The following is a 23928-nucleotide window of genomic DNA, read 5'->3' as shown; positions in this document are numbered from 1 at the left end:
AGCTGGGCACAATGACCCAAAATGACCAGATGGAATAATCTGACCTGAGGCTGGAAAGATATTTCAAATGCAGCTGGACAAACCTAGACCCATTTGGACTGGAAAACGCGTTTCACCCCTGTGGGGCTTGCTCACTTCCTGGTCAGGTCAGATTATTCAATCTGGTCATTTTGGGTCATTGTGCCCAGCTGTCTTAGAATTGTATCTATATCCCTGGAATTATACAGGTCTGATATCACAAATTGTGACGATACATAGATTTTTCACTAGGAATAAGTTATATTTGTTAAGAAGACAATTATGCACTTTTTCTTGTGATTTTCTCCTAGTAATCCCAGCACTTTACTGCTGCTTAAGACCAAGCATGAATCCACCAATGTTACCTAATGTACCATTTATTGCAACAGTTACAGCTTACATCTTGTATCTCTAGTGACTATATTTCCAGAATTATAATTCTGATACCAGCAAGAATAATCTAAACTTTAAATACTTACTTGTAGATTTTTTTTCCCTGTCAATAATCACAGTATCACTGCATATATAACCAAATAACTTCCGTTTTGGTACACTCTGATATATATGCATTAAATTTATACCTATATCCTATATCCATCAATTTGGAGAAAGGTGTACACTACTATACGCTATAGTGTACATACTCCTTTCCTCTTCCCTTTTCGTGGACTCTCATTTATGATCCAGGGGCACAGTACCACCCCAGTGGAATTTGATGCCTCCTGCCTAACATAAACAGCAGATCCACACTGCATCTCTGTGACCTAACCGTCACTCTGTCATATATAGGTGCACTCTCATTGGAGTCTGGCCCTATTTTCTCTACTATCAAACCACACTGCTAATGCCCGATCTCGTCCGATCTTGGAAGCGAAACAGTGTGGGCTGAGTTAGTACCTGAAGAGGAGACTCACAGGGAATACCCAGTGTTGTAAAGCAACAATCATCCTGTATGGTAGGTGGCAGGTGACTCCAACAGCAGTATCACCAATTGTGTCTATCCTTTTCATCTCTAATTAGGATATTTTTCCTCTCCTTTTCATAAATTACGATATACCAATATTATATCATCTTCATATTGTTAAAACAAAGCTGCCAATTCCTGCTTTGGTTTATGACAGGATTATAAATCTACTGACCATTTGGTCTCATTAATACAGATTATCTGTACTGGTCGGATGAGATGGGTTTATGACTCACTGTGTCTTCACCCTTCTCTATCTCATTTCCTGAGGCAGGACCAGAACATTTTTATCCATATATCTAGGATCATTCACATTTTTTGGATAAGGGGCAATTAAATTAATTTTAAATATATGTTTTCATAATAAATTGTATTTTATCAGCGACTGATTAACCCAATGGGTTAATCTTCCAAGTGATTTCTACTAAGTAATGAGTGCGCCCACACAAGAGCCTTCTTTCTTCTCCCTTTGTTTACATATGTGTTTCTGGCTCTGGGCGCACCCCCATACTGGACTTTAAACTTAAGATTTACTTAGAAATTGTCCAATTTTTGGTTTCTTCTTTAATCAACAATTAATTTATAGACCGGTGCCGGGTCGCTCTTCCTCTTGCAATACTGTGCTCACATAAGAACTTTTGTGGTGGTTCACCTGCAACTGGTGTCCACTGGGCCAACTTGGTCTCAGGGTCGAAACTGTAGATACAGGATTCATCACCACTGATGATCTTCAAGATAGAGTTTGAGAAACTGCCATCAAACCTGGCCAACATGTTGCAGCACCAAGTCACTCGAACCTCCTTCTGCACTTGAATCAACTTATGGAGCACCCAGCATGCAGAAACCTTGCCAAGACCAAACTTTTCATGGAGTATCAAGTGGATGGATCCATTTGAGATGTCTATCTCCTATTCTAACTGGGCCATTGTCACCCTGACATCCAGTTTAACTATGGCCATCATGGCAGCAGCGTTGTCCTTGGTGAAGGCAGGAGAAGGTTAATTGCATCGCTCATCGCTCCTCATCTTCCACGGACCATCTCATGCATCAACATTCTGCAAACCACTCAACCACTGTGGTTCAGGACAATGCTTCCTCCCCAAAGCAGCTCACAGATGGTCAAAAGAGATGCGTTACCGTTGTTGGCATTCAAACATTATGAGCATGGCAATTTGCACCCTTGTCCCTCCCTCCCCATAATCTATAATTTTACAAGTAAAACAAATTTATAGAAATGAGAATGGCTGTTCTTATTAAATTTTCTAGGTTTTACAAGACCAAGATGTACCTTGAACCAATCAGGGTTGTATTAGAAGGGCTGTTTAAAAGGGTTATGAAATATTCTAAAAAGGACTTATTTAGGACGGAAACAAACAACATTACAGCAAAGGAACAGACATACAACATGCCTTTCAACCTCATGCAAACTCATCTGTCCATTTAAACGTATGTACATATGTTTATCTCTCACATCCTCATGCAGTCTAAGAACAGTTGTTATATAATAATAATAATTAATAATAATTTTATTTATATAGCGCTCTTTCTCCAATAGGACTCAAGGCGCTTAACAGATACATAGCATAATATAGTACAGAAAATAATGAAGTATATTTTCATAAAATACAGAAGCATGAAGATACTAAAAGGGACATTATGGAAATGCTTGAGTAAACAGAAAAGTCTTGAGTCTACTTTTGAAGGATTCTATAGTTGGGGCCTCTCGCACTGTGCGGGGAAGTGAGTTCCATAGAGTCGGAGCCGCATGACTAAAAGCTCGACCCCCAGATGAATTACGGTAGATTCTAGGTACTGCTAAAAGTCCTTCATCTACAGATCGCAGTAATCGAGTGGGGCAGTATGGGGTCAGAAGCTGTTTCAGGTACCTTGGTCATGTAATGCTTTGAAACTCAGTAAGCCAATCTTGAAGATGATTCGCCATCGTACAGGCAGCCAGTGAAGGGAGTAGAGGATGGGTGTTATGTGGCTAGAACGGGGCTGGATGGTTAATAGCCTGGCAGCTGTGTTTTGCACCAGCTGTAAGCGCTGCAATTCTTTTGCTGGTAGACCAAAGTAGAGGGCATTACAGTAGTCTAAACGAGATGATACAAATGCATGTATGACTTTTGGCATATCCTCTGAGGGAATTAAGTGCTTGATTCTGGCTATGTTCCTCAGGTGAAAGAATGAGGATTTGATTGTGGCTGATATCTGATGTTTAAGTGTCAAGCCACCATCCAGGACAACGCCAAGATTCCGCACACGATCACTGGTCTGTAATTCTGAATCCCCGAGTGTAAGTCCAGTTGGTTGGCTATGCTGCAGTCTTGTCCTTTGATGTTGCGGTCGTATCATAAGGACATCTGTTTTATCCGGGTTCAGTCGCAGCCAACTGGCGCTCATCCACTCCTGTAGTTCAGCTAGACAGCCATTTAGGGTTGCTATTGGGTTATCAGTGCCCGGAGCAAAGGACAAGTACAGTTGTGTATCATCTGCATAGCAGTGGTAGACCAGGCCATGGCGCCTGATTATTTCGCCCAATGGGAGCATGTATACTGCAAAAATCATGGGGGATAGTATAGAACCTTGTGGGACACCACATGGCAATGGCACTGGTGGTGATGAGTATAATCCAGATGATACTCTCTGTGACCTGCCTGTGAAAAATGATTTGAACCAGCTTAGGACTGTGCCATCCAGACCACAGAAATGTATCAGTCGCTCAATCAGAAGCCCATGGTCCACGGTATCAAATGCTGCAGAGAGATCCAGAAGGATTAATATTGAACGGTCACCTCTGTCTTTTGCCATCAGAAGATCATTTAACACACACACCAGGGCTGTTTCAGTGCTATGTCTTCTCCTGAATCCTGATTGAAATGGATCATAAATATCATGGGTTGTCAGGCGGGTTTCCAGTTGATTTGCAACGACTTTCTCAATAACCTTTCCTAGGAAAGGAAGGTTTGATACCGGTCTGTAGTTGGTCATGCAGTCGGGATCTAAATTAGATTTTTTAAGAAGCGGTCTAACAATTGCTTCCTTTAGGGGTCCAGGAAAAATGCCTGTCTGCAAAGAGCATTGAACAATTTTTGTAAAGACAGGACCAATTATATCCATACAACCTATTAGAAGCTTGGTTGAGGCTGGGTCCAGATCACAGGTGGTGGGACGCAAAATCCGAGCAATTTCAGCAGTGTCCTTTACATCCACTGGGTCAAAGCTGGACCATGAAGGCAGGTTGCTTATATTGGCAGGCTTTGTAGTTTGGCACTCCTTTGATGGCACTGTGGAGATTCCAGCCCGGATGGTGGATATTTTATCTGCAAAGAAGTTTGCAAACTCGTTGCATCTTGCCTGGGAGAGGGTCTCATCAGTCTGCAGGCATGCTGGCTTGCAAAGCATCGCCACTGTGCGGAAAAGTTGAGCTGGCCTATTGTTTGCTGCTGTGATCTCATTTGACAGGAACTGTGCTTTCTTACGAGTGATTGTCGATTGATATTCTTCGTTATGCTTTATTAGTTTTATTTTGTCATCCCACTAGGTTAGTCTTCCTCCATCGTCTTTCCAGTCTACGCCCCCTTTTCTTGAGCTCACTAACACTGTTGTCGAACCATGGAGCTTGACGTTGTGGTTTACGAGGTCTTAAACGCACAGGGGCGATAATATCAATTGCAGCCATAACATCCCTATTATAATAACGAACTAGGGAACAGGGATCTTCACAGGCACCCAGTATAGCAGAGAGATCCAGATTTGCTGCAAGAGCCTGGGGAGTCATACCCCTCCTTGGACGATACCTGGTCAACTCCACGGGCAGAGATCTTATTTGAGGGGTTGCAACTGAGCACCAGAGGGAGTGGTGGTCTGACCAGATGACTGGGTTTATTTTTAGGTCAGTGACTTCTAATCCAATCTGAAAGACAAGGTCGAGAGTGTGACCACTTTTATGTGTGGCAGAGGGAATGACCTGTGTGAAGCCCAGACCATTCATTGTGCACAGGAGGTTTTGGCCAAGGCGTGAGAGCTCATCATCCACCCATGCATTGAAATCCCCGAGGATGAGCCATCTTTGATGTTCTAGAACCAGGCCAGCAACAGTGTCTGCAATTTCTTGTAGAAATATCTTTCCATCTCCAGGGGGCCGGTAAATGAGAAGTACTCTGAAACCTAATCCTGTCGAACTCCGGGCAGCAATGCACTCAAATGAGCGAGTAGTTTCAATAGGGTGGACCCTAAGTTTAAGTTCTTTTTTGAAGCAGATAGCCACCCCGCCACCCCTGCGGTCCAGTCTTGGGTTGTGGATGACAGAGTAGTTTGTTGGTACTGCAGCCTCCAATATAGGTGCTGCATTTTCATCTAGCCAGGTCTCTGTAATACAGGCTAGATCTGCAGATTCAATAAGGTCAGCAATTGTTGCAGTCTTGTTTCTTATAGATCTGGCATTACAAAGGACTGACCTGATTGGGCATACCAAAGGGCCTTCAGTTTTCTTTATGTTAAGTGCAGGAGCTCTGGGTATGGGGGTCACAAAGTGAGAGTTGACAGTTCTGTCCTTCCAAACACAGGGCCGTCTTTTGGGTATCACTTCTATTTGATTGTTCTTTGAGTATGGGGATGAGCAGGTGGGCAAAGGACTTAGATGGTTACCGGGGGAAATACATTTCCGGCCTGCTCGCTTCCCACGAATGCGCCTGTATTTTCTTTTTAAAATGCCAAGGGATTGGAGAATAGAAGCCTGTGATGGTGTGATAGGAACTGCAGAACGTGGTGGGCGGAGTGAAAGACTGAAGCTGGAGCAATACGTATACATTTGGTCATCAATGACAGATTACTATAAATTTGAGTTGCATATGATGATGAGAGAGGGAGAGAAAGCAGTGGGTTTTTTTTTTTGTTCTTTTTTTTTTTTTTCCTTTTTGTGTTTTGTTTTCCCCCAATTCGGTATGTGATCCAAAATTATAATGGGATTATGAACAAAGTTATTGCTATAACCTATTGTGTATATTTGAAGCAAGTAATAAATAAAATAACTGCTGATTTAGTCAATTATCCTAGGATAGACAGTCTTTTGGAAAGGTGTTAGAAGCCAATTCCTACTGTGTAGGTGTGAAAAGTCTCAGTGTGAGAGGCCTTTGAAGTAGATTTTTTTGTGGGGGTAGTGATAACGTGTCCTGGAAATGGATCCTGATTTTAAACAGTGAGCCTTCAGCAATTCAGAGCCTGAATATACTGATATTAGTAGATTAATGCAATAAGTCAGTTATTTGTTGCTCAGAGAACAGAGGTGGATGATGTCTAAGTGAGGGGCTGGATGTAGCCAAAGATAGATTGTAATCCACAGTACCTTATCTGGGTAATGTCCAATGCAGAGTACAGCAGCTGCTAAACTGAAGGATTTCTCAGTGGAGATATGCAGAGGATTCAGTCCAGGATTCAGTCCAGTGTGTATCTCAGCGCAGGAATGCAATCCGTTGGTTTTGATGAAATGTCCGCATAGAGTAGTACAAGTTGAAGGTAAGTCCTTGGATATTTATGATGATTCATAGGTCAGTTGTGGTGAATTTAAGCTGTTTTATGGAGATGATTAGGAGCATACAAAAGGTGATGCAGCCATCTTGGGCGCCAGTCAACCAAATCATGATTTGCTTGCAACTCATGTTTTTTGATGTAATGTTTTGCTTGTAACTGGCATTGCATGTGTGGGGAAGTTGCTCAGTGAAACATAGTTATTATTGCATGCTGTCTGGTGTTTACCTCCTTTGATCGTTTGGTCATTTGCGGTCAGGTGTACTATATCTTTACATTTAGTGAGGTGTAGTCGTGGTGTAAAGGACAGAGTGTGATTTCTGATTATTTAAAAAAGACAAACAAACACTGAGCAACATCACCAAACAGGTAATTTCAACTTTAAACTTGTCATTTATTTTGTACTGTCTGGACATGGCTACTAATAACAGATGCACAGACAAAATTCTTAAAGCTATGTGTGCAAATGCTAGGAGCTTAGGAGACAAAATTCCAGTAATAATGACAAGGGATAACCTGGATATTGTGGCAATTACAGAGTCATGGTGCAATGAGAATCATGACTGGGACATAGCTATACCAGGATACAATTTATTTAGGAAGGATAGAATAGGAGGAGGGGTAACAATGTATGTGGAAAAAAGCACAAATGCTACTTTAATACAAAAAATTGAAGACAAAACTGAGGCCCTTTGGGTCACCATAGAAACCGGGGAGAAGGCCATTATTCGCATTGGGGTGATTTATAGACCACCAGGCCAGGGGCAGGATTTGGACAGGAACCTATTGTTGGACATAACTAAAATGGCTTTAAAGGGAGAAGTCATAATCATGGGAGACTTTAATTTACCTGCTGTATATTGGAAGGGGTCTTTTGCAAGTTCAGCTACAAATGGCAAATTTCTAAATTCCTTACAGGGAGCTTCTCTCAAGCAATTGGTGAGGGAGCCCTCTCGCAAAGACTCAATATTAGATTTAATTCTTACGAATGGTGACAGGATATCAGACATATATGTGGGTGAGCACCTGGGATCCAGTGATCATCAAGCAATATGGTTTAGTATAAAGACAGCTACTTTCACACAAAAACAGCTACTTTCACAGAAAAACAAAGTTGTTGGATTTTAGAAATGCTGACTTTGCAAAAATGAGGAGATGTTTAAGTGATTCATTGGCAGACTGGAGGGACTTGGAGTGCAGGAGAGGTGGGAAAAACTAAAAAGTGCAATACTAAGGGCAACAGACCTTTGTATCAAAAGGGTTAGGAAAAGCACCAGGAAAAGGAAGCCAATGTGGTTCACAAAAGAAATATCAACTAGTGTGAAAACAAAAAAGATGCCTTTTAGGAAATACAAACGGACTCAAAATAATAAAGACAAAGAGGTGTATCTTGACAGATTGAAGGGTGCTAAGAAAGTGATCAGACGTGCAAAGGCAGAAGCTGAGGAGAAAATGTCCCAGTCAGTAGATAAAGGGGGCAAAACTTTTTTTAAAGTATATAAGTGGGAGGAGAAAATCAAATGGAGGAATAATAAGACTTAAGACAGAGAGTGAGCATTTGGTGGAGACAAGGCAATAGTAGATCACCTCAGTATTTACTGGAGAAGGGAATGAGCCACAGATAAGTTGCAAGTACATTCATAAAAATAAGGTAGATGAAAGTATATTTACAGAGGAGAAGGTCCTAACTGAACTTTCAATACTAAAAGTGGATAAATCTATGGGGCCAGATGTGATACACCCAAGGATACTAAAAGAGCTAAAAGATGTGCTGGTGACACCTTTAACAGAAGTATTTAACCAGAGGACTGGAAAAGAGCGACTGTAGTTCCACTGCACAAAAGTGGAAGCAAGGAAGAAGCAAGTAACTACAGACCAGTAAGTAGGGTAAGTAATGGAAAAACGATTAAAAGAAAAAGTTGTGGAATAATTTAAATCAAGCAATTTACAGGATCCAAAACAGCATGGATTTACTGGTGGGAGATCATGCCAAACAAATCTTATTGACTTTTTTGACTCTGTGACAAAAATAATAGATCAGGGGGGAACTGTAGATGTAGCACTTTAGTAAGGCATTTGACACTGTCCCACATCTCAGGCTGCTAAATAAACTTGAAAGTGTGGTGGTGGATTATAAAATAGTTAAATGGAAAAGAAGGATTCTATCAATAAGATAAAAAGATCGGGTGCTTATATGTACTGTTGCTCAAAAGCTGCTGCTATAAAATTGGGTAAGTCACCCCCAATACCAAACACGAGCAAAGAAAACCAACTAGCAGCGCTAATAAAACAATTAGTAGAATAGAAGGATTGAGTACTGATTCATAATATTTAATCAAACATGAAATTATTCACTAGCACAATAAAAAAATAAAAATATGAATAAAAAAATCTGACAATTGCTATAAAAGATTACTATAAAAGAGAGGGGTCATGGTTATAGCTGCCTGATTTGTGTGTAGTCCGTTCCTGATTATTATAGACCGGATAGCAAACAGATGAATAGTCGTCCCTAGACTGACAGCGCAGTCATAGGATTAGAAGTTATTTACCACAATTGGCCGCTGGAGGAAATAGTCCCTTAAAGTTGTGATTGCGGGTCCTCACTGCATCGCGGTATCCTCCTTAATTGGAAAAGAGTAGTGGTAGTTCTGTTGATGAAAGTTCGTGCAATAATTTGGCTCAGCACAATGTCCAGTCCGGGTCCGGATACACAAAGGCAGCAATTCTCATATAAGTGGTGACCCCACAAGCTTTTGGGGTCACCACTTATATGAGAATTGATGCCTTTGTGTATCCGGACCAGGACTGGACATTGTGCTGAGCCAAATTATTGCACGAACTTTCATCAACAGAACTACCACTACTCTTTTCCAATTAAGGAGGATACCGCGATGCAGTGAGGACCCGCAATCACAACTTTAAGGGACTATTTCCTCCAGCGGCCAATTGTGGTAAATAACTTCTAATCCTATGACTGCGCTGTCAGTCTAGGGACGACTATTCATCTGTTTGCTATCCGGTCTATAATAATCAGGAACGGACTACACACAAATCAGGCAGCTATAACCATGACCCCTCTCTTTTATAGTAATCTTTTATAGCAATTGTCAGATTTTTTTATTCATATTTATTTTATTTTTTTATTGTGCTAATGAATAATTTCATGTCTGATTAAATATTATGAATCAGTACTCAATCCTTCTATTCTACTATTTGTTTTATTAGCGCTGCTAGTTGGTTTTCTTTGCTCTTAAATGGAAAAGAACCTGGTTGCAGGATAGGAAACAGACAGTTGTAGTAAATGGAGTGCAATCTATGGAGGGAAATGTTACCAGTGGATTGCCCGAGGGATCTGTACTTGCACCAGTTCTCTTTAATATCTTTGTTGGTGACATTGCAAATGGTATTGAAGTATGCCTTTTTGTCTTTTTTGCAGATGATACAAAGATATGCAACAGGGTAGACACACAGGGAGGTGTAAAACAAATGATTGATAAACTAGGTAGGCTTGAGAAATGGTCAAGAACATGTCAACTACAGGTTAATGCTAAGAAATGCAAAATCATGCACTTGGTTCTCAAAAACCCAAAGGCTAAATATAGTATCAAGGGTACTATAATGGAAACTACTGAGGAGGAAAGGGATTTAGGAGTCACTATTTCAAGTGACTTAAAGGCAGGAAAGCAATTCAACAAAGCAATGATAAAGGCAAGTCAGATGCTTGGTTGCATAGGGAGAGGAATCAGTAGCAGAAAAAAAGTAATAATTCCACTGTATAGGTCATTGGTATGGCCCCATCTGGAATACTGTGTCCAGTTCTGGAGAACATATCTCCAGAAGGATATAAATACATTAGAGTGTGTACAAAGAAGGGCAACTAAAATGGTGCATGGCCTACATCACAAAACTTACCTGGAAAGGCTAAAGATCTTAACATGTATAGTTTAAAGGAGAGAAGGGATGATATAAACTTTCAAATAAAGTATCTTAACAAAGTTCAGGAGAGAAATATTCTTCAAAGGAATAGAAGTATTAGAACTCAAAGACATACACTGAAACTGGAGGGAGGCAGGTTCAGGGGAAATTTAAGGAAAAATTACTTCAGACAAAGGGTAGTGGATAAGTGGAATAGCCTCCCATCAGAGGTGGTAGAGGCTAAGATGATAGCACAATTTAAACATGCTTGGGATATGCATATGAATATCCTTACAAAGAATTAAGGTTCAAAAAGGATTGAGATTACCTAAAGGATAAAAAAAATGGGCAGACTAGATGGGCCAAGTGGTTCTTATCTGCCGTCAAATTCTATGTTTCTATGAAATGTGGACCTCACCTGAGGTGTGACTGGAATGAACAAAATACATTCCAAAAGAACAAAAGAATAGAATGAGGATTTACTATAGACTGAGTTTGTGTTGGATGGTGGCACTTTTTTAAACCACAAGAGCCAGCATGCCTGGACATTAAGAGCCTATTAGAACCTGTAGTAAAAAAAAAAGACAGGACACACACAACGAATATTTAAGAGCTTTATTAAATAAACACGCCACTACAGTACCCTGCCCTCGTTCACAAATTTATTATGTACTGTAAATTGAAAGGTTCATGTCCTCTTCCATCCATGTAGGCATTCTGACACTTGGCAAAACAAAAAACATGTTTCTACTTGCTCTTAACAGAGCACCACCATAAGTGACAGGTCATTTCCGGTCACGCTCCGTAGAAACGGATAGGTATGTGCTGATTTGTTAGTGTGGGAACTGCCGTGAACTGACCAAATGTGTGAGTCCCCATTTATTTCTATGGAGAGTGACAAGGAATGCCAATGTAAAACAGGTTGTAGGACTCAAATTAAGGGCGCTTTTGACATATATAATAAAAATTAGAATACATCCCTTAGGTTGAAGATGGAGAACCATCCAGAAACTTCTTTCCTTTGCAATGTTCCTCTCTCAGGGTGGTGTCAACATGAAAAAGAACAGTAAAATACATGTGTAATAAAGTTTTTTTTTTTTAACCAAAAATGTATTGTCTCTTAATGTGTGATGCACACTAGATCCTTCATCAAGGAGTGTTCTTATCCAACAAAGGAGCGTACACCAACTCACACTTTATAAAATGTATTAAGCATAGAAAGGTATCTTTATTTATCACCATGTGTGGATCACCGGTCAGTGATATCCCCTTTAAGCAGAAGGAAAGCGTACCCCACTCACACGACAACAAGTTGTTTTCAAACACGTAAAGGTATCTTTGTGTTTAAACAAATGTTTTTTGACTGATAAGGGGCGTACCCTACTCACAGTGGAATAAGTAGTATTCAAGCATATCCAGGTTTCTTTCAAGGATTCTGCCCATCTAGGGTCACCACGATTCACATACCCATATACAGGTAATCCACAGGTAAACACAAAGGATTTTGGCGAAATAGTCCAGATAAAAAAATACTTTATTAAAAAATCCCCACACAGCTGGGGTAAAATTCAACAAACACAAAAACATTAATAAAAAAAAAAGAAATCCACAAAAAAGGGTATTTACTGGGACCAAATCCCTTCTTGAAGTCAAAGGCTTCCAAAGAAAACTTTTTTAAAAAACAGGATCCATACATGCATAAAAAGCATAAGTTCATACCTAAATGGTATAGCAAATGGTCCACACTTTGAGCTGGACCAGCTAAGACTGGACCATTTCATCAGCTATATCATAGCTGTCTGCAAGAGGCTGCTGGTGAATATGTGCTACCAATTACCCTGTAACATAAGACCATCTTATGGTGTTGTGCAGTCATAATAAAGACTTATTTTTTATATATTCTGATCTGTCCAAGTAAATTAAATCCCACAGAGGGTAACCACTGTCCCAGCGAAGCGTGGTTTCCTCACATTTGGCGGCAGCAGTGGGATCACTCGGTCTGGTATCACAAGAACCCGGAAGGCTGCAAGGAACACAAGCGTTTGTGGTCCAAGAGCCTTGCAGGGACAGCACAACATGGGAAATACAGCACCCAGAGAAAGCCAATCAGAGGACTTATAAGAAACATGAGCCATGAACATATACAGCTCCCTAACACTGGAGGGGCTCCAGAAAATATGTCAGACAAGGGAAATTTCAACTACCCGTGATGACTCCAGGACACAGCTAGTGGGAAAATGACACCAATGGGACATGTCTCTACTCGATGAAGCAATTAAATTAAAACAATGGAGGTCCCAGCAATAGAATTCTCCCAAGTCGGGACTCATGTAGCAGAGATTCTGGATGCCAAGGAATCAAGTTTGGACCAGGAGCAACCCCGTGTGTTGGTGCTGAGTGATGGGGCCATGCTATTTGCAAAACCATTTGAGGTGAGCGTTATTAAGGAAATGCAGGAGAACTTCCCAGAAGTGGTGGGGGAATGGTTCAAGGAGACTGGGGTGAGTTACTACATCACCTTACTGCCTGAGGAGCAGATGCCACTGGAGCCCTCAGACCTGGCACTACTCTTTCAGGAGCAGCCAGTACAGTTTCCTGAGATCGCAGCTACCGTATAGACCAACCCCACCACAGGCCAGTCAGAGGTGTGCAGTGGAAGCTGTGACTACCCTCAGCTTTGCCAAGAGCTGCAGGAAGTTCTGAGTTGGTGGATCTGGAAAAAAGGTCTTGGATCAGTAAAAGCAGGACTGCCTGAAATTTTATCCAACCTTCAGGATTGGGTGGTCAAGTGGAAGCCACAGTCCCAGGAAAAGACACACATGGGGCAGAAGGAAGGCCCAGTACGACCCAGCAACCGGGGACACTTGGGAGAAGTCTGGAAGTGGTGCCATCGATGTGGACATTGGGGGCATCTCCATTGGGAGTGTCCCAGAAAGGGAGGTCTATTGGATTAATCCCCACCCAAGGTGGTTGTTGGCAGGAGCCATTGTTGGAAAAATAAACATTACCTTCCTGATGCGCCAGAGGCGAGGGGGGTAATTGCCACTTGCAATGTTGTTATTGGTGGAAAGGAAAGCAACAGGCAAAGGAAGAACTTTAACCACTACACACCAGTGACAACTGGGTACCAGCAACCCATTTTCTCCATCTCCAGACCTCTGAGGGTGAGTAGCAAAGACCATCCTGAGGGGAGGTTAGTCCTGGGTGAGGAGGATAAGTCTAAACTGCAAGAAGCCCAGTTACAAGATGCAGAACTAGATGGGATGCATGAACTAGCAGATAGGGCATATGAGACAAGGATGCCAGAGGTTTGTGTTTGGGTGGATGGATTACTGCAAACAGTGTCCAGTCCGAATCATAAGTACAGGCTAGTAGTCCCGCCCAAATATTGGGGTCTGTTCCTAGCTCAGGCACATAGGGCAGGTTCCGGTCACTGGGGAAAACGGAGAACAAGAGCCCGGCTCAGGCAGCATTTCATGTGGTTAGGTTTAGCAAGGGATGTAGACCACTACATAGCCAACTGTGCAGACTGCCAGAAGATACAGCGGGCTGCATTAGTAACAGTCAGACACAGGGTAGGCAGCATAGACAGCAGGACATTGAGGACTGTGTGCTGTCATGGTCAGTAGTCCCTGGGAATGTTAAGAAACAGCAGGAAATCCACAGGAAGTCAGTCCATAAGCCGATGCAGACTGGGGAAATGAGTAACCCCAGTACAGATAGGAATTGGGGGAGGTGAAGGTGCAGCCCGGCAACCAAGGACAGGTAGTGGGTAGGTCACTGCAGTAGGGCTCAGACTAACTACTGGAGAAGGAGACAGGGACTTGCTGCAGAGGTTTGGGGAACTGGTGCTGGTGGTTACAAGAGAACAACATAGGACAAGTGAATGCTGGAAGTGGTGCACAGCCCAGCAGGAATTAGTTCAACTTGCGGAGGACAATATACAACCTGCAGTAGTGTCTGCAGAAGAGACTGGGGCTCAAGTTTAAAATGTGGTCTGGTATGTGATGAAATGAATTGGACCTGGGCTGGGAACTTTTTTATTTATCACTCATTTCTCACAGTATAATGTACTTTTTAACCCTTGGCTGAGTCTAGGTATATACACCAGAGCATAGGTGTATCATGTATACTGTTATTTCATGTTATTAGGTATATATTGCCCTTTTTATTACCTGCAATATGGTATGTATTGGAAATATAAAGACCATTGCAACACTGTGTGACTATAGCAGGACAGGCCATGGTGTGTGACAGGAGGGAGAGCCAGGCAGCTGTGCTAGCTCATTACCATTTGTATCACATATGTGAGTCCATTGTGTGAGGTGTGATAGGTGTTGCTGGTAATGTAATCAGAACAATGACTGAGTGACTGGTAAGATAGCTGCCAGGCCAATTTATTTATCTAGATCATCAGGGAATCTGGGAGGTAATTAGGTCAAAACTCCCGGAGGATGTACAATGGCTCTCCACAGCACTATACTGGCTGAAATAGCCTTGGGATATCCTGACCCTTCCCCCTGAGTAGACTGTTTGGCACCAGAGGGGATCTGACAGTCAGGTATATAAGCAGAGCAGGTCTCAATGGAGGAGTTTCTATTGTGGTGGATCCTGTGAATCAGACAGCAGCAGGAAACCCTCTGAGCATGGCATCGCTGTGCCACCAGAGGAAACCCTACCAGGACAGGGTCAATGTGAGCCAATACTCCAGGCTGGGGGACACAGGACTGTCTAGCAAACGGTAGTGGTAAAAAAACAGCCTATTGCCTGACAGTGACCACTAGTCATTCTGTAACAATGAAAGGGCATAGCGACCAGTGCAGCCTTTACTCACATCAAAGACTGCACAGACACTTTTTAGACCACCATGACCTTCTAAATCTCCATGTCTGAAAGCAAAGTATCATTGGTATTGCATCCTTGAAATGAGGAGAACATTCTTCTTTTGCTACCTCCATACTCTGTCTGCTAGCTGCCTAAGTGGCTTATTTATCAAACCCAAATGAACAGATTTAACCAGAGAAATTGCAATTTTTAGATTGAGGCTATTTATTAAACCCTAACACTGGATAAATCAATAATTTCTTCAGTGTTTATTTAGGGAGCAATGTATATCAACACTCCCATAGATCTCAACAAAATGATCTAATTTATCAAAACTTTAAAAAGCTTAGCTTCTCAGAGCTTGCTTATGGTAGTTAATGACACCTTTAGATTATGTAAATTTACTAACACCAAATTATTTACATACAGGGCACAAGAGGGTCTGTATGTCTTATGAACTAGAGCGGAAAGAGGACAACATGGCAGTAGTTACATAGTGTACCTTAAACAAAACCTTTAACTAGAAATGAAAATGTAAATAAATTCAATAAAAATTACATCTAGTTCAGGAACCAGCATTGGTATAAAAATATGGATTTCATTTTATTATAATAAAAAGCTCAGATTAACGAATGGGCAATTCATAACAGAAAATAAATATATGTGGATCAAAATGGCATATACAGTATATGGAAAAATTAAAATGAATAGGCATTTCCTTCACCTCAGCCTGAGATTTTTACTATATTATTTTTATACATCAATACTGTCATTGAGATATTATTTGATTTGCATAGAATTTACAATTTAGCATATTGTATAAGGTACCAAGTTCTGCAATGTTCCCCATTTACCTAACACATTGGTCATAGACAGTGGGTTACATAAAGAGAGACACATATGCAGGAATGGTCATCCATATAGCGATACACATACAGTATATACAGAGAGGTTCCCATACAAAGGCAAACACACACACATATATACACACACACCCAGGGAGGGGGTTACATATAGAGAGACTCACATGTGGCACCCCGCAAAGTGATGTGTGTGCCCCTATTGAATAATAACGAACTTAATATCCAATTGACCTTCCAATTTATCTCTGGATAGTTAAAAATCTGACCTTCTCAATAAATTTAAATATATCTATCACTAATGGTAACATTGAGACCTCAACATATACTAAACCATCGGACTCAAAAACATATATAGACGCCAAAAGCAATAATTTACCATGCTGGCTCAATAATGTTCCTAAGGGCCAGTTTGCACATCTTAGGAGAATCTGCTCTAACAATGAAAAATTTGCAGAAGAATCTGTTATTATGAAGGCAAACTTTATTGAGAAAGGCTATGATAATAATAATATTATTATTTAGTCCATCCAAGAAGCATTGGAAACTAATTACTAATGGCTTTTAATACGAGATATGATGTTTCTAATGCAAACAGCAAGAGTGGATCTGTAGAAAGAAATGGAAATTCATTATGACTCTTGTATGAAACTACATTTACATCTAGAATATAGATGCTAAAACCAGTTAATTATTTATATAATAAATATATTTATGAAGATTCTGACATATAAGCACTTCAGTAATGTATTAATTTAATTAATACATTTATCATTCTGAGATCTCTGTCTTTATCTAAAAGGAAAATATAAGTGATATACACAATAGAATAAACATTTTATTAATTTAGTGCATTTACACATCAAGTCTCGGTTACTACAAGTAAAGTTGCTGAAAAATATCGTAACATTGTATCAAAACCATAAATTATCAATCTCTCTTAACAGGCAATTATTTTCAATAACCACAACAAAAACAGGGTGAAGCTGTGGTCGCCTATGTTTAAATTGTCTTTTTAAAGGATTTGCTTATTGATATAGTTAGTAAAACTTTATGAATTCTACAGTAAATGAAAACAAAGAGTAGAATTTGTGCTGCTTATCTCTATACTGTATAAAGAAACCCAGATAAGAACTATATTGTAGTTTTAAATGCACACAAAATTTGCATAATGTAATTGAGCCCCCGGTTTCCTCTCTTCGACTAGATAGGCTCATAGCAGCCATAGGCACAGAGGGTTTGTCTTTAGGTATGTTGCTACATGATCAGTATGAATGACCAGCGTTCGAGATCCCTGCATTCATAATACCGTAGCCGGTATCCCGGTGTCCAAAATCCCAACAGGGGTGAGTAGAGGGTATTTCCCCCTCTCTCCTATCCCCAAACCCTAACCATTTGGTCCCATAGCCTAAACCTAACCTCCCATCCCCGCTGCCTAAACCTAACCCTCCCTCCCCCACTGCCTGACCCTAACCTCCCTGAGGATGCCTAACCCTTCCTACCTGCAGCCTAAACCTAACCTCCCCCCTGCAGTCACCCTTCCCATCCCTAAACCTAACCCGCCGGGTGGAGTAATGGCCGGTATGCTGGATGTCAGGATTCTGGCATTGTGATTCCAACAGGTGTCGGTATTCTGGTGTCGGTATTTCAGCTGCCAGGATCCTGACAGCCGGTATATTCACCACATCCCCCTGCTACACACCCTACAGTTTCAGTTAACAAGTTGCAAATCATAAAAATAAACAGCCTATTGCCTGACACCGCCACTAGTCACTCTGTAACAAAGCAAGGTCATAACAACCAGTGCAGCCTTTACTCACATCAAAAACTGCACAGACACTTTTTAGGACACCATGACCTTCTAATTCCCCATGTTTTAAAGCAAAGTATCACTGGTATTGCATCCTTCAAATGAGGAGAACATTCTTCTTTTGCTACCTCCATACTCTGTCTGCTAGCTGCCTAAGTGGCTTATTTATCAAACCTTATTAACAGATTTAACCAGAGAAAATGCCATTTTAGGACATGGCCAGAAACTAAAAGAAAGGACATTTAAGGTAATATTCTCCGAAATATTACCAGTGCCACACACTAGATAGGCAGAGGGAAATCAGGGAGGTAAATGTGTGGCTTAGAGACTGGTGTAGGAAGGAGGGGTTTGTGTTCCTGGAACACTGGGCGGACTTCTCAGCCAGGCGCCATCTTTTTTGTCGTGATGGATTGCACTTGAATGAGGAGGGGGCTGTGGTGCTGGGGGGAAGGATGGTTAGTAGGTTGGAGGAGCTTTTAAACTAGGAGCCTGGGGGGAGGTTAAGTTAGAAACTATGGGTCATGCAGCGAGAACAGTAAAAATGGTGGTAGTAAGCTAAATGAGGGTGGAGAAGGGGGGAGGGAAAAAGCCGGCAAGGGTATTTGCATGGGTTCTAAATAGGGTAGTAACAAAGGTATTGCCAAAACATTAACTAACAACATTTATGTGTCATCATTACAGCATATAGAAAAGGATGTACGTAGCATGAGGGAAAATACTTATGTCAGGGCGGAGAATTTAGGCCGAAACACTGGGTTGATCAAAGATAAGAGTAAGGTGGGCAGTATTATGTATGGTAAGGGTGGAAAGGGAGCGAGGAGGTCAGTCAGTAAGAGTAACTCTAGGGAGGGTCTAGTAAACCATGATAGGATACCTTTAAAAAAACAAGTGGATAAAGGAACCACTAAACTAAAATGTATGCTTGCAAACGCAAAAAGTCTAGCAAGTAAAATGTGAGAATTGGAATTGTTAGCATCAAAGGCTGAGTATGATATTATAGATATTACAGAAACATGGTGGGACGACTCTCACGACTGGGTTGCAAACATGGAGGGGTATTCTCTTTTCAGGAGGGACAGAGCAAGCAAAAGAGGAGGAGGTGTATGTCTTTATGTTAAACCATCTCTTAAACCATACTTATAGGAAGTTATTTATGAGGGGACTGGTGATAATGTGGATTGAAATCTCAAGTGGGCGTATTGATGTAAAAAAAGCTAGTTATAGGCACATGCTACAAACAGCCAGATATTAGCATACATGAGGAAGAACAACTCTTGCAGCAAATCGAAAGTGCTGCGGGATTGGGGAACATCCCAGTGATTGGGGATTTTAACTATCCTGATATTAATTGGAGTAACGATTCATGTTTTAAAGATAGGGGCAACAGGTTCTTAAATATGTTAAAGGATCACTACTTGTCTCAATTAGTTGAGGACCCAACTAGGGGTAAAACTACTCTGGATCTAGTAATTACTATTAATGTGGACATCATATCGAATACTAAAGTTGGGGAGACTTTGGGTAACAGTGATCACTATATGATCACATTCAACATCAGTTTTAGGAAACATAGCTATAAAGGGTCAACAAAAACATTTAACTTTAGGAAGGCTAACTTCAGTATGCTGAGATGTGCACTAAACGACATTGAGTGGGTAGTTTTGTTTCATGGTAAGTACACTTTGGAAATGTGGGATGCTTTAAAAGGGTTGCTAGATAGCAATATTCACAAATTTATTCCCATAGGCAGTAAGCGCAGGAGTACCAAACTCAAACTGATGTGGCTTAACAAGAAGGTCAAGGCAAAAATCGATAAAAAGAAGCGTTCTTTCAAAGCATTTAAATCTAATGGAAAGGAGAATGTATTCCAGTACTACAAGGAATGCAATATAAGATGCAAAAAAGCAATAAGAGCAGCTAAAATTGAAAAAAAGCAAATTGCTATAGAGAGTAAAACCAATCCTAAAAATTTTTTAAATACATAAACAGTAAAAGATTATAAAAGGAGAACATAGGTCCAATAATAGATGAATTTTGGAGTATTGGTAAATGATGAATCAAAAGCGGAAATACTGAATACATTTTTTTCATCAGTGTTCACCAAAGAAGTACTGATGGTGGGAGTAATGCATAGCGATAGTGACAGTAAGGATTCGTGGTTAGATACTTGTTTAAGTGAAGAAGTAGTCAGGTAGAGATTATGCAAAATAAAGATTAATAAATCACCTGGCCCGGACGGACTTCATCTGAGGGTTCTTATGGAGCTTAGGTCACAAATAGCAAGACCCCTATACTTGATTTTCAATAGTTCAATTAGATCTGGCATGGTACCAAAGGATTGGCGTATAGCAGAAGTAGTGCCATTGCTAAACTTTAGCAAAGCCAACTTTGACATGATGAGGGAAGCTTTAAGGGACACTGAATAGGAAATTGTTTCAAGAAAAAAATACTATGGAGAAATGGGAGGTATAAAAATCACTGCTCGTTAGTAATACTCGCACATTTATTCCCATGGGCAGCAAACAAAGGACTAAAAATTCCAAACCAATGTGGCTTAACAAAAATATTAAGGAACTAATGGTCTAAAAAGGCGAGCATTCAAAAAATACAAATCAGACGGGAATGCAGTCATTCCAGCACTATAAGGATTGTAACAAAATATGCAAAAAAGAAATAAGAGCGGCTAAAGTAGAAACTGAAAAGCTAGTAGCAAAGGAAAGCAAATCAAACCCCAATTTTTTTAAAAATATATCAACAGCAAAAGATTAAAGAAGGAGAGTATAGGCCCTTTAAAGGACAAGTTGGGAGTCTTAATCAAAAACGATAATGACAATGCGGACAAATTAAATGAGTTTTTCTCATTGGTATTCACAACAGAGAACCATATTTAGAAATTAAAACACACAATATCAACAAAGATTATGTCTCACTGATAAGTGCTTATTTAAGTGAGGAAGTAGTCTGTGACCGATTAAAAAAAATTAAGATTAATAAGTAACCTGGTTCCGACAGAATTCACCCAAGGGTTCTCATGGAGCTTCACTTCGAACTAACATGACCGCTATTTTTGATCTTCAATGATTCACTTATAACAGGCATGGTTCCCAAAGACTGGCGTATAGCGGAAGTAGTGCCAATATTCAAATAAGGAAGTAAAGCTGAACCGGATAATCATAGACCAGTTAGTCTTACATCTATAGTGGGGAAAGTACTGGAAGGTATTCTAAGGGATAGTATACAGAAGTTTATTGAAGCCAATAAGGTTATTAATAGGAACCAACATGGATTTGTGAAGTATATGTCATATCAAACAAACTTACTAGGCTTTTATGAAACGGTTAGTGTCAACCTTGATCAGGGTAAGGAGGTCGATGTAATCTTTTTAGACTTAGCTAAAGCTTTCAACACAATATCACACATGAGACTTATCTATAAGCTACAAGAACTAGGGCTAGGGGGCACAATATGCACTTGGGTCAGAAATTGGTTAGATAATAGGGAGCAGCACATTGTGGTAAATGGATCTTTTTCTAATTGGACTGAAGTACTAAGTGGTGTGCCACAAGGGTCTGTACTTGGACCACTATTGTTCAACATTTTCATTAACGATCTAGCAGTAGATCTAGAGAGGATGGTGTCAAGGAGGGAGGAAGATGCTGAGTCTCTTCAGAACGTCTTAGTCAAACTGGAAGCATGGGCAGCAAAATGGAGTTTTAGTACAGACAAGAGTAAGGTAATGCACTTTGGTAGCAAGACCAAAAATAACACCTACATACTAAATGGGGTAAAATTAGGGGATTCTGTACTGGAAAAAGACATAGTGTTCATGTAGATAGCAAACTAAGCAGCACTACCCAAAGTAGGATTGCAGCAAAGAAGGCTAACAGGGTATTAACATGTATAAAGCGGGGAATTGATGCAAGGGATGAGAGTGTTATACTCCCATTATATAAATCCCTCATGAGGCCACATTTTGAATACTGTGCACAATTTTTGGCACCATACTACAAAAAGGATATCCTGGAACTAGAAAAGGTTTTGAGGCGGTCGACCAAACTAGTTAAGGGGATGGAGACGCTGGAATATGAGGAAAGGTTTGCAAGGCTAGGCATGTTTACACTTGAAAAGAGAAGACTAAGAGGGGACATGACCAACATTTATAAATATATAAGGGGGCAATACACAGAGGTTGCGGGGGATCTGTTTTGGTTAAAATCAACAAAGAGGACACATGGACACCAGCTTAAGTTAGAGGAGAGGAGATTTTGCACACAGAGACGTAAAGGTTTCTTCACAGTAAGGACAATACGTGTATGGAATCCCTGCCTGAGAGAGTAGTAATGGCGGTCTCAGTCAACACTTTTAATAATGGGCTAGATAAGTACCTAATGGATAAGGATATACAGAGTTATGGTGCATAGTCACACACTATAGTTATAAAGAAAAGAGGAATAAACACAAAGGACGACATTAGCAGCAGACAAAATTAGTCCTAGAAATAATACAGCGTAGGAGACCACAAATAGGTTGAACTCGATGGACAAATTGTCTTTTTGCAACATCAAAAACTATGTTACTATGTTAGATACACAACACCTGTGATACCTCTCTCAACCACTCAGACATACCTGCCAATCCCGGGGTGTTACACACACACATACAGGGAGGTTCACATATAGAGACACGTACACACACACACGCATATACAAAGGGAGGGGGTTACATCAGGGACGTGCGGTGAGCTAAATGGCTATATGAGTCAAAGGGTTCATGTGGGCATTATACACAGGTGCAGCAGTATAAAATCCTGGAAATTTGGAGAGATTTGATTTGATCTGAGATGTCCACTGCCTCACCTGCCATAGACTTTTTACTACAGAGATTTGACTATAAAAATGATTAGAATAATGCAAAGAAGATATTTCAAACATATTCTTTGTATTTTTCATATAATTTATACAGTCAAAACTCTGACACAAATATTAGTATGACAGGAAAGGCTCTGCCTCACCTGCCTCACCCCACCGCACGTCACTGGATTACATATAGAAACACATGCACTGGGAGGGAGTTACTTACAGAGACACATACACACATATAAAAAGGTTGGGGCTGCATATATATACACACACACACACACACACATATACAGGGAGTTTCACATATAGAGATGCACATGGTTATGGATCAATGGGTCGACATGTATTAGGTCGACAGTCAATAGGGTGACCACTATTGGTCAACATTGACAATGTTAACACAGGATAAAGGTCAACACATTAAAATGGTCAACACGGGACAGGTTGACAAATAAAAAGCTCGACATGGCATTTTTTTACTTTTTGGGTGTCGTTTTTTCGGAACATGACTGTGAACCTCAATTAGTGCACTGTGTCCCCATGCATCTGTGGGCAAGGTTACTATTCCCAATTGTAGTCCACATGGATGGTAAAGTATGAAAACATTTAAAAATATACTATATATATATATATATTTAAAAATGCCATGTTACCCTTTCTATGTGTCAACCTGTCCAGTGTTGACCATTTTAAAATGTCAACCTTTTTCTGTGTCAACCATGTCAATGTCGACCGTAGTGGTCAACCTGTTGACTGTCGATCTACCATCCGGATACCCAAGGGCATAGCCATAACATTGTAGGCCCATAGAAACACTTTGAAGGGAACCCTGTCCCAATGCTTCTAGAGATACCTCTATGCAGCAATTGTTAATTTTATGTCCCACAATAGTGCTCTAGTTCATTTTCTGAAACGTGTAACAAGATCACAGGAAGAAGGGTGGAAGGCGGGTATATTTGCCCCAGGTTTCTTACCTACAGTATTTGTTTTAAAACCCAATGAATATTGTGTTGTTTCTGTTGAGAGCTTTTAGCTTTTGTTAAGATCTGGATTAGGGCCCTGGGCTTGGAATGCTAGAAGAGGGAGTAGGTTCTCCATCCATTTAGGCCCAGTTCGGATATTTCGGCTTTTAGCCTCACAGAAGAC

Source organism: Pseudophryne corroboree, chromosome 7 (genome assembly GCF_028390025.1).
Source record: "Pseudophryne corroboree isolate aPseCor3 chromosome 7, aPseCor3.hap2, whole genome shotgun sequence".
Taxonomy (NCBI): Eukaryota; Metazoa; Chordata; class Amphibia; order Anura; family Myobatrachidae; genus Pseudophryne; species Pseudophryne corroboree.
The sequence above is the reverse complement of the archived record's forward strand: the minus strand, read 5'-3'. Positions refer to the sequence as shown.